The 12,763-nt window shown below is 35.5% G+C and overlaps 1 long non-coding RNA gene across 1 annotated transcript; it reads left to right on the top strand.

The window, feature by feature from the left end:
- The first annotated feature begins 1,037 nt into the window (after positions 1-1,037).
- LOC136665540 (uncharacterized) lies at positions 1,038-12,763 on the top strand. Its single transcript, XR_010795282.1, has 3 exons — positions 1,038-1,166; positions 12,395-12,548; positions 12,659-12,763. It is a non-coding gene; the product is annotated as an uncharacterized lncRNA (long non-coding RNA).

The following is a 12,763-nucleotide window of genomic DNA, read 5'->3' as shown; positions in this document are numbered from 1 at the left end:
TCATTCATTCATTATCTGTAACCGCTTATCCAGTTCAGGGTGTGACACTAGAGGGCGCTATTTCATAGCTTTGGCACAGGGGTCACAATTTCTGACAGCTGCCGTCAGAATTTGTGACCCCCACTGAATCTCCATACCAGCTAGCAAGATAGATCTGGGCCAGTTCTGTCTCAGGCTCCACACTGTCGGCTGGCTGCTTAAAAATAAAAGACAAGACTGGTAACTGTCTGGAAAACGATGTAAAAAATATGAAATAAACAGAATCAATATTTTAACTTGTTTAAGGCCATATAGTTGTAGGTAAGTTTGGTAATATTGTAAAATTTTAGAAAATTGATATAATGAAGGAGACACGAATGACAGAAATGATTATGATAAATAGGGTTAGTATGGAGACAGTGTCGTGCTGAAGGGTGGAGATTGCTATTTAAGTTTTTGAAGATGACTGGACTGGAACGACAGCTTTACACGAATGAACTCTGAATGAAAAATCGGAAGGTGGCAGAAGTGAACCGCTTTAAAACCACACAAGAAGAAGATGTGAAATATTCGCGCTCTTTTCTTTGACCGCGGTGAGCGATCAGATCTCATCGGCCTCAGAGAACAGCTTCATCTCGGACGTATTTCATTGTAACTTTATATTTTTGGATACATAAGTATTTTGGTATCGCTAAAATGTAGTTAACATCGTTAATGTTATGTACGTTATTCTATCATTTGCTGTATGTTACATACGTAATATTGAACCGTTTTGTTTTCAAATGACAAACTTTAGCTAGGCTAACCTGTTTAACTCTAGCTAGCTCCTTTTTTCCTCCGACACAGAAAACACTTAAATGAGATGACAATCGCTCTTACATGAGAATTTTCATTTCTCATGTAATTTATTTGAGAGAAAAAAAATAAACAAAAGCATGTGAAGTAGTTTATTTTTGGAGCTGTGAAATTAGATAAATCTTTCAAAATTAACTGAACATGAGCTAATTCATTTTCTTTATGTAATTATATAAAGATGGACTGCAGCAAGAAAACTAGTGGGGCAGTGAGATATGCAGGTGTCTGAGGTGACTACTTTCACTACACTGCACGTCCTGAAGGTCCTTGTTGTCCAGGCTGCCAGAGATGAGGATACAGATGATATTTCCATCATTGTTGAGGGCAGTGAGGTATTGACAAAACGTGACAACATACACTCTAAAAAATGGTTGGGTTGAAATAACCCAAGTTGGTTCAATTTGTCAACCCAGCGCTGGGTCCAATAGGGACAAACCCAGCATTAGTTATTTTAACCCAGCTATGCTGGGTTACCATTTTAACCCAACAGGCTGGGTTATTGACATTGACCCACTATTGGGTAAAAACAACTATATTGTAGGGTTACTGCAACCTTTGGGTTGGTTCATTTTTAATCAATTTAATGCAAGCATGCACACAAATATTACTCCAGAATATTTTTATTAATATGCCAACAAACAAAAATAAAAATATAATCAGTGTCTAGCTGGAATTTAAGACATACGTACAATAGTCAAGTTATCAAAATATTGTAGATTTTTATACATTTAAAATATTCAAAAATAAAATGTAAAGTGTATTTATATTGTTTATACACACGGACAACAGGAGAATCAAGCAACACAAAATAATTTACCAAGAAACACATCTAGTCCAGAAGTCCACAATAAACAAGTTAAAATTATTTTTCTTCAGGTTATAAATGTTATTGAAAATACAATTAATAAATGACAACAAGATATTGGAGGTCAAATACGTAAAATGCTTTGAAGCAAACATCCACTGCTCTCAGTAGTGTGCTCTGCTCCAGATCTTCTCCACTGATGATTACAAAAGCTTGAGAACAACGACTGCAGTCCCCAAGCATCAGAACATATGGAAGCTCCCTGGTGTCCTTGGTATGTCTTAAATACTCAGCCATATTACTTCCAACCTAGGAAAACAAGTTGAGCAAAGGTGGGAAAGAGGAAATTGAATTAATGTATGAATGAGTGAATAAATTAACAAAATCACAAACTAACTCACATGGAATTCCAGGGTACAGCCCACAATAGGTTAAGCGTTTGTACTATATAACAGAAATAAAAAGCACCTGCACATTTGTGGCCTACAGCCTGGACACTAAGCTTTTAGAGTAATGATATGTTTGGACAGATGCTAGCTTTGATAATGTATCAGTTGCCTTTCTTTGTTATGTTTATCCCAACTTTACATTATATTTTACTGATATTTTTCCCATGTTCGCACATTTAAAATAAAAATGCTTTAAATGTAATTGTCTAAAGCCCATAAGAATAAAAAAGTCTTTACAAATATTTACAATGTAAATTTAAACAAATGTATTTATTTTTGCATAAAATTGTGATATAGCTATGAAAAACAAACACGTGTGTTTATGAATGTAACTGTATTTGTACAAACTGCAGACTGTGAGACACAGATTGGGATCTGTTCATTTGTGAACAGTGAAACAAATTTATGACTTGTGTTTAATTTGTGGATTAACATTTACACATTTGTAAAGTATTTTGAGACTAATCTCTCTCCATATGCGGTGTCCAACAGACGTGGATATTCTAGTAGTATTTCTACAACTGTTTTGGTCCGATTCTCCCTTATCCATTAGCTCTATGGATTGCAGTCACCTTCATGTATTGTCTAGCCTGGCTTGGTGGATGAATGTTGTCCTTAAGCCACTCTTGCACAGTCCTGTCCACAGTCACAGCAGACGCTGAGGAGTAGAGGTAATAAAATACATTTTTTAAATATATAAAAAAAAAAAGATATGTGATTAAAAAATAAAAGATTTTAAACCTAAATATAAAACAAAACTTTCTGGGTCAGTGCTCGGGGACAAATACATGCTTTATACATACCTCAATATGCGTACAAAAGTTTAAAGTGTTGTGTACCAAATAGTTGTCATTTAAAGGTCATCACTGATTTTTAAGGTATCTGTTGTGTAATATTAAAAACGACACTTGTCTTTTAATGAAAAAATTATTTCAAATCAAAATTTGAAATTGATTTGAAAAGGAGAGTAAAGAATTTAATTACCGAAAGTGCTACAAAACTTAACTACTCGAGTTATAAATGTGTTTCTGTGGTAACTCAAACAAAGAATAAAACTTACAGTTTTCTCCCCCTCAAACATGGCATTTACCTTAAAAGACTCAAAACCTACGAATGTAAACAAAACGGAGAGAACTGTGTTTTCCAACAAATGTAGACATTCCCTTTAAGCGAGACATCAAAACACCATGAAGCCTGAGTTTTAATCCCAAATCACTCAATACTCCCTATGTACTGCACTACGCAAGTCATTAACTTACTGAATCTAAGTCTTAACAGTGCATTATATATTCCTAATACAACATCATTTATATTTATTTATATGTGGGAATCTGAAATCTATTGCTATCTGCTTGTGTACAGTGTGTAGTGTATGACTGATGTAATTTAATATAGAGAAAGTGAAAAGCTATTTGTATTTCAGACAAAGACAGATGCGCTGTCTCAGTTTTCCTCATCCACGTGAGCACAGTGACAACCATGTTTTTAAAAGTCTCCACCTTGGGAGAGCATTTTTGCAAAATCTCAATTTTCAGTGACCTGTGTGGGGATGGGAGGCCAAAACCGAGACAAAACGTCTATACCTGAAAACTCACTGTCCTTAAACATTATATACATTGTTGCAAAACTAAAATTGAGTGAGAGAGAGAGAGAGAGAGAGGATGCACACAAAAATTTTACATACCTTCGATTTTAGGAATTAATGTTTGAAGATTCCAGTCTTCGTTTGAACAAATTCATCCATGTGTCACTGCAGATATCAACATAACATTTTAGAAAGACATGCACAATACTTCATAGTACAAGACCAAATAAAAAACACCATGTGTAAAGTTAGAAAGTCAAGATGATCCACTGTGTTGACATAATATTGTTGACATAGTATTACGCATTTATTAATGGGCTGCAGCTGACGTCACATTGCCGAGTACCCGTCATGTTCATGGGTTGAAATGACAATCTTTTTGGCGTGGGCACCATATTGGGGTGCGATTGTCTGGTTTCAAGGTGCAATCAATATGATATATTTATCTCATACACAGCTCCTGTTAACAACTAGTTAAAGTTAGTGTACTGTGTGTTTTATAAGAGGTACATGAGGAATAAAGGGCATTAAAAGGTAAAATATTTGTGGTTTGTGTTTTTACGAATATAACGAGTGGTATTAAAAGGTGTTTAATGCATTATGAACAAAGAGGAAAGAGACTTTTTTAAAAAGCTAACAATCATCACAGTTACCCTTTTAAGATGGAACTACTAATTAAAACAAGAAGCTAGTGAATTACGCCAATGTTAGCCTCATATACTGACAGGTTTAAGGTAGAAATAAACATTTGAACACGAAAGATGGAGAATAAGAAGCAAACGTCTTCCGAAAATGACCTTTAAGGTGGAAGGGGGAAAAATAAATAAGGAAGGCAACATCAGCTTCGACTAGTGACAATTTTAACACTAGGAGCACAGAGAGCCGGTGTGTATTTGAGCGCTGTGACTGACGTTACTCCGTGTGTTGTGTTGGTTTTGGTGTGGAAGGGAGACTTTAGTCACAGCTGTCAAACCAGCGGCTCTCTTTGCTCCGGTCTCAGTCGGTCAAATAAGTGCGATGCTTCTAGTGTTAAGGTGGAAATGAAAATTATAATACGAAGATGGACAGCTATTTTCTGATTTCACATCGTAATTTTTATCACTCGTTTCATATAAGTAAAAAAACAAGCAAAGGAGGTATTCATTTCAAAGGAATCACAAGCACTGGTTAAGGAGTGCTGTACAGATTTTTTTTTTTTAGCTTATTGGCTTTCATTTAAAAAGCGAACATCCCAATAGGGATAAAGCATGACATACCCTAAGGCTACCACACACGGGCCACATCAGTCCAAGAACGGCAGAAGTGAACTTAAGTCAGGCAGAAGCTTATTTAACTCAGCTAACGCTATCTAGTTCTACCTCACGGAGGCGCAGAGCAGGACATTTATCTGAGGTACCGCTAGCATAACTGACCTAGCGTTAGCAGGCAAGAAATAACATCAAAGCAACGCCAATGTTAATAAACACAGTACTTCCAAATTGGGTACACTAAAAGATACAGCGATAAACATCATAAATATAGGTTTAGTAAAAATCAACCTGACTTAGGTAGCTAGTGACGTTAGCCTGGGTCTTTATTTCCTTCGGCAGAATGATAATGTCCGTTAGTCAGGAAACTGGGATTTACTCGCTGACCAGAAATATGAACTCAACTAAGATCCTGATTAATACAAAACGGTTTTAATCTATATATTAAAATTATGTAAATGAAAAAAAACTTACAATTATGCTCACGGCCAAAAGAAATTCTTCTCCTCTGGAGTTCAGCTTCGGTTTCTTCGTTTTTTTCGGTTTCTTCTTTTCGCTCCAGCTTCTCGGCTTCCCGCCTATTCCGACGCACGACGTGACTGTTCCCTTTCAGGTCCGCATACACAACCCAACGCTGCTGGGTTGCTTGTTATTAACCCAATTTAAGTCAAAATAACCCAACATCATGACCCAACATGCTCAACCCAGCAATTGGGTTATAAAAAGAACCCAGCATTTTTTAGAGTGTAGCATTAGCATTATCATTATCTGTAACTGCTTATCCAGTTCAGGGTCGCGGTGGGTCCAGAGCCTACCTGGAATCATTGCGTGCAAGGCGGGAATACACCCTGGAGGGGGCGCCAGTCCTTCACAGGGCTGACAATATAGCAGAGGCTTTCAAACTGTTGATGGAACTGATATATGCCATGAATCTGACCCCAAGTGTCAAATGTGTACTTCCACATGTTTGAGGAAACTGAAACTGTTGTAAAGTACACATCTGCCATGTAGAAACTCTTCTATTTTTTTTTATTATTATTTATTTATATTTCCAAACATGTTGAAATACTTATTTTTGTATTTTAAGCATTTTCTTGTTTGGACTGATGGCCTTAGTGTAGTACATAAATTACACGTTTTTAAAGAAAAGTCTTGTTTTACACCCTAAGAACTGCCTTTTACATTCAATTTTGTTTCTTTGAAAAACGGTATTTTAATGTTATTTGGATTTAGGAAATCATGACACTTTCAAATGCCAGTTAGAAATGCATTTTCTATTTATTGATTATATGTGCTGTGTGGACAAAAACACAGCTGTTTGTATACATTGCAATTGCTGTATGTTTACATTGTGTCAAGGTTGTATGAAAAGCACAGTTACTGATCTCATTGCATTGAATGTACAGGTGCTGGTCATAAAATTAGAACATTATGAAAAAGTTGGTTTACTTCAGTAATTCCATTCAAAAAGTGAAACTTGTATATTATACTCATTCATTACACACAAATTGATATTTCAAGTGTTTATTTCTTTTAATTTGATGATTATAACTGACAACCAATGAAAACCCCAAATTCAGATATCAATTTGTGTGGGGAAATAGAAATAAACTATTACAACCAGTATTGAGCCAGATCTGTTGCAGAGTCTGGCACTTATGGGGTGCTTCTGGCTCAAACTCGGCCGTGGTCCGAGTACAAACATGTATTAATACCAGTATGGAGGAATTTGCATGGACTTGCCTGTACTATTTCTGGGGCTTTAAACGAATACGGAAGTGCTGAGATTGGATTAATTTTTTAATCTATTTAATATCTAAATATGATGTCACCAAAACCTACATACACTAAGAAAATAAAGAATTAAAATTACACATGAACATTTAACAGGAAATAACATTGACATTGAAAGCAAAATAAATAAATAAAATAGCCACAATGTCTCATTTGCATGCTTAAAACAATCCCATGCACTCCAGCAAGCAAAGTTTAGATTTCATCATTTGTAAATCTACATTTGAAATATTCATTGTGTTCATAATCAATTTGGCAGGCAATCTCTTCCGACTAAAAATCCTTAAATATTAAATATTTATAATAGTTATTTCTTCTGATGGCTTTCTCATGACCTAGTTTCCCTTGAAGTGGCTTCCGCCATTTGCATAGAAACACACACACACACACACACACAGTTTGTGTTCTTATTTACCATATCCATTGATTTGTGCATCTTTGAATCAAAATTCCACCATAGAAAAAAAAAAATTCTGTGGAAAATATGCCACCACAACGCCATCCTAAAAGTTCCCACAGACACAATAAATTATACACAGGAATACGACTACACACAATCACACACAAAACACACAAGGATCACTGTGGAATGCCACAAAATCTTTTTTCTTTTTTATAAATATGACCCAATATAGCATAACATTCCAGGGAGCTAAGATTAAGTTTAGTTTTCTTTTGTTTGTTTGTTTTTGTTTAGATTCCTACCCTAAAGTCTGTTAACATTTAATATGCTTAGACAAATACTTCACTGGTTTTTTTTAATGTAAGCAGTTTCATATAAAAACTCATTTGAGGCTCACGGGTTCAATTAAAACTGGTTGTACGAGTAGACTCATGACCACAGAGAATTAAAACAGCTGCCAACAAATTAATTAGTCTAGAAGCCAGTAATTAAAAAAAACATTAAATAAATAAATATACACATAACACATCGATGAGCATAGCATGTGTAACCGGTGGTTACGGATAAACAGAGACTTTGCGTTGTGTTTTTTTTCCCGTTGAGGATTTATTCTGACAACAGAAATAAACAGCCTTTTAGTATTAGACAGGCAGTGTGTATTTCTTCTCTCCTCGTATCTCCTCTGTGATTTTACATGAATATAAAAAAAAAAAACGTAAGAGATCAGAATTAGCCTCTTAGCATAGAGCATACGGTGTGACAATAGCAATATGAAAATGGGCATATTTGTCATAAGACACACCATCATCAGAAAATATCTCAACATAATGATTAATAATGGACACATGAAGTGTATAAAATAATTTGGTGACTTAAAATAATCTAGAAACATAGGATTACAAAAGATAAATTATGGAGTAAGCCTGAAACCTACCTCTCCATATTACACATGAGTAAAAAGGGGAGAGGAAGGGAAGGGGGAGGAGTTTTATGAAGGAGAAGAGACGTCAAAATACAGCTGCCCTATACCAAAAAAGACCACTTTAATAATAATAGCTTTGTGTAATTTTTTAGGTTGTAATACATATATTTTAACTCTGTTACACATGGAACCAGTCCACGGCAGGTTTATTTGATTTATATTGTTTGTTTTACATTTAGGATTCACTGCTGTCTCAATAGCTTAGTGTAGTACACATCTTTTTAAAGAAGTAGTTCACATCTTAGTGTAGTTCACATCTTTTTAAAGAAAAGTCTGAATGTAAAAGGCAGTTCTTAGGGTGTAAAACCAATTATGTTTCTTTGAAAAACAGTATTTTAATGTTATTTGGATTTAGGAAATCATGACACTTTCAAATGCCAGTTAGAAATGCATTTTCTATTTATTGATTATATGTGCTGTGTGGACAAAAACACAGCTGTTTGTATACATGGCAATTGCTGTATGTTTACATTGTGTCAAGGTTGTATGAAAAGCACATTTACTGCTCTCATTGCATTGGATGTACAGGTGCTGGTCATAAAATTAGAACATTATGAAAAAGTTGGTTTACTTCAGTAATTCCATTCAAAAAGTGAAACTTGTATATTATATTCATTCATTACACACAAATTGATATTTCAAGTGTTTATTTCTTTTAATTTGATGATTATAACTGACAACAAATGAAAACCCCAAATTCAGATATCAGTGTGTGTGTAGAAATAGAAATAAACTATTACAACCGGCATTGGGTCAGATCTGGGCAGAGTCTGGCACTTATGGGGTGCTTCTGGCTCAAACTCGGCCGTGGTCCGAGTACAAACATGTATTAATACCAGTATGGAGAAATTTGCATGGACTTGCCTGTACTATTTCTGGGGCTTTAAACGAATACGGAAGTGCTGAGATTGTTTTAATCTTTTAATCTATTTAATATCTAAATATGATGTCACCAAAACCTAAATACACTAAGAAAATAAAGAATTCAAATCACACATGAACATTTAACAGGAAATAACGTTGACATTGAAAGCAAAATAAATAAATAAAATAGCCACAATGTCTCATTTGCATGCTTAAAACAACCCCATGCACTCCAGCAAGCAAAGTTTAGATTTTATTTGTAAATCTACATTTGAAATATTCATTGTGTTCATAATCAATTTGGCAGGCAATATCTTCCGACTAAAAATCCTTAAATATTAAATATTTATAATAGTTATTTCTTCTGATGGCTTTCTCCTGACCTAGTTTTCCTTGAAGTGGCATCCGCCATTTGCATAGAAACACACACACACACACACACAGTTTGTGTTCTTATTTACCATATCCATTGATTTGTGCATCTTTGAATCAAAATTCCACCATAGAAAAAAAAATAAACTCTATGGAAAATATGCCACCACAACGCCATCCTAAAAGTTCCCACAGACACAATAAATTATACACAGGAATACGACTACACACAATCACACACAAAACACACAAGGATCACCGTGGAATGCCACAAAATCTTTTTTCTTTTTTTTTTTTTTTTATAAATATGACCCAATATAGCATAACATGCTATAGCATTTAATATGCTTAGACAAATACTTCACTGTTTTTTTTTAATGTAAGCAGTTTCATATAAAAACTCATTTGAGGCTCACGGGTTCAATTAAAACTGGTTGTACGAGTAGTCTCGTGACCACAGAGAATTAAAACAGCTGCCAACAAATTAATTAGTCTAGAAGCCAGTAATTAAAAAAAACATTAAATAAATAAAAAAACACATAACACATCGATGAGCATAGCATGGAACCAGCCACTGCTGTCTCAATAGCCATGATTCATGAAGTTCAGTGAATAACTCTAAAAAATTATTTAAATAAATAACTTTTTAAAAGATTATGTATTATTATTGACACCTGTCATCTTCAATCATCCTTTTTTCTTATTTATGCTTGTTTTTGCTGGTATTAAAATGGTTTTATATAAACACTAATGTAAATATTGCTGCTTTGTTTGTGTTTTTAGCTCTTGCATTATTTAAAGACGCCATATCAGTATAATCTACTAATCCAGCAGGTAGTTATATTGGTTTTAGAAAGTGACACATTCTGAGGGTATATAAAGAAAACATCAACTAATTTCAATCATTAGTATTGTTGCAATCACTATGAAAAATAAACTATGAGTAAGAAGTATACTGACGAAATGTTAGCATCGTGCTGTTCACTGTGAATTCCAAGAAATGATCCTCCACCACTAACAATACATCTGCTTGTGAGAAAAAAATGAAATATTTGGAGACACAAAAATGACCATAGTCACAAAACTGGTTTATATATTATTTCAGTGATGGTTGCCAAAAAAAAAAAAAAAGAAAGAAAAAATAATTAAAATAAAATAATGTTATTTCTTCTCACATTTGAATCAGATCAAATTTGATATTATTACAAATCTTTCTTTTTTTCATATTAACATGACTATTTATCATTATAAATTTAAATTACATTTATGTTGACATTTGTTGACAGACTCTGCACCCCTCCCCACACACACACACACACACACACAAACTCACGCACATCAAAGGCTAAGCAAGACACGTTCCGTCGTCTTCAGAAATGGAAAGATAACAGACCCAGTTTATGACGCTTTTAAGCCAGAAGGAGATCAAACAAAGTGAGAGAATGGGATTAACGAACCCAGGTTTATCTGCCTTCAGCGTCAAGATGGCGGCTGATAATCTTCTGCAAATCGACAGATGGCCCCCAGAATTGACCTTGCGGTGAACTCCCATAACCCGGCTCAAACCAAAAAAAATAGCATGGACCAACAGAAAAAGTTCGATTTTCTAAGTAGGAGGCAAACCACTTCAACGCAAGATCCTGGATGCCAACATCAGACAACAAGCGATCTAACAGGATGGTGTGGTCAACTGTGTCAAAGGCTGCACTTAAGTCCAGGAGAATTAAAACAACACACTTTCCTGAATCAACTGCTAGGAGTATGTCATTTAATACTTCAAGAAGAGCAGACTCGGTACTGTGGTGTGCTCTAAAACCTGACTGAAATGTGTCTAAGATATTATGTTTGTCTAAAAAAGAAGAAAATTGATGAAAGACAACCTTCTCTAAGACTTTTGACAAGAAAGGTAGCTTAGAGATTGGTCTAAAGTTATTGAGGACTGATGGATCTAGGCCAGACTTTTTTAAAAGAGGCTGAACAACTGCATGTTTAAAACAAGAATGCACAATACCATTAATGAGACTGCTGTTTATTATGGACAATATACTTGGGCCAACTGAAGACAGCATATCTCTAAGATGCGGCATGGGGAAGGCATCCAGGGATCAAGTGGTTGGTCTCATATGCAGAATTAAATCGGTGAGATCCAACAATGACATGGGCTCAAACTGACTTAGGAATGCAGAAAGCATGGGTAGAACAGAGGAGCCAGGTGCTGGAGAAAAGTTAAGTGTCCGTAAACAGTCGGTTTTGGAAATGAAAAACCTCGTAAATTTATCACATAGGTTTATTTGAATTTATAAGGGCACATGTCAGTGTGTAACTAGTGTGACTTAAAAGCAGTTATATATAGCATCTGATAAGCTCAAATTAGATGACATGGTGGATTGTTAAATAGTATTTATATTAATTTCAGTCTGGATTTCTACTTTTTTTCTGTTAACAGTAAAGGAGATAGAATGTTTACCATCTCCATTGACCAGGTATTTATGTGTCTGTTCTTGAAGCTGAACTGGGCATTTCAACTTTCATTTTGCTTAATGTGCAATAGCCTTCACAAATGAGAAAACTGGGGTTTGTTTTAAAAAAATTAATTGGAATGTAGGTTCTGTGGTATATTTATATTTAGCTTTTTTGTTTCAATAAATTTAAATAAACTGTGGTGCGGCACAGTGGCGCAGCAGGTAGTGTCGCAGTCACACAGCTCCAGGGACCTGGAGGTTGTGGGTTCAATTCCCACACCGGGTGACTGTCTGTGAGGAGTTGGTGTGTTCTCCCTGTGTCCGCATGGGTTTCCTTCCTCCCACAGTCCAAAAACACACGTTGGTAGGTGGATTGGTGACTCAAAAGTGTCCGTAGGTGTGAGTGAATGTGTGTGTGTCTGTGTTGCCCTGTGAAGGACTGGCGCCCCCTCCAGGGTGTATTCCCGCCTTGCGCCCAATGATTCCAGGTAGGCTCTGGACCCACCGCGACCCTGAATTGGATAAGCGGTTACAGATAATGAATGAATAAATAAACTGTAAAATAATATCTGCACTCTTCTATAATGTCTTTAACAGATGCCCCTTATGGTTCTGGAGTAGATTCTATTAGACGTTGTCCTGGAAGTGGGTGACCAAACTTTTTTAAAGCTCTCACTGGTGTGTTGCCTCTTCCGGGACACTGTTGGAAGACAGTCATTCCGGGCCCAAGCACATTTTCAGTGGCTTGACAGTAAGTATAAAGTGCATTATTGTGTTTCAGTACACTTTATTTTAAGATGTTTGTATTCCTTATAAGAAGAGGTGGTAATCTCTATTAATTCTCAAATTCGACACATACAGCTGTTGAGACTTGGAAACTCTACAGCACAGAATAAAAACAACAGTTTTGCACAATGTATCGACTGGAGTGCTGCCTGTACTGTAGAGAGACATATAAAGACTGCT

Source organism: Hoplias malabaricus, chromosome 14 (genome assembly GCF_029633855.1).
Source record: "Hoplias malabaricus isolate fHopMal1 chromosome 14, fHopMal1.hap1, whole genome shotgun sequence".
Classification (NCBI taxonomy): Eukaryota; Metazoa; Chordata; class Actinopteri; order Characiformes; family Erythrinidae; genus Hoplias; species Hoplias malabaricus.
This window is presented reverse-complemented; position numbering and strand designations above follow the sequence as displayed.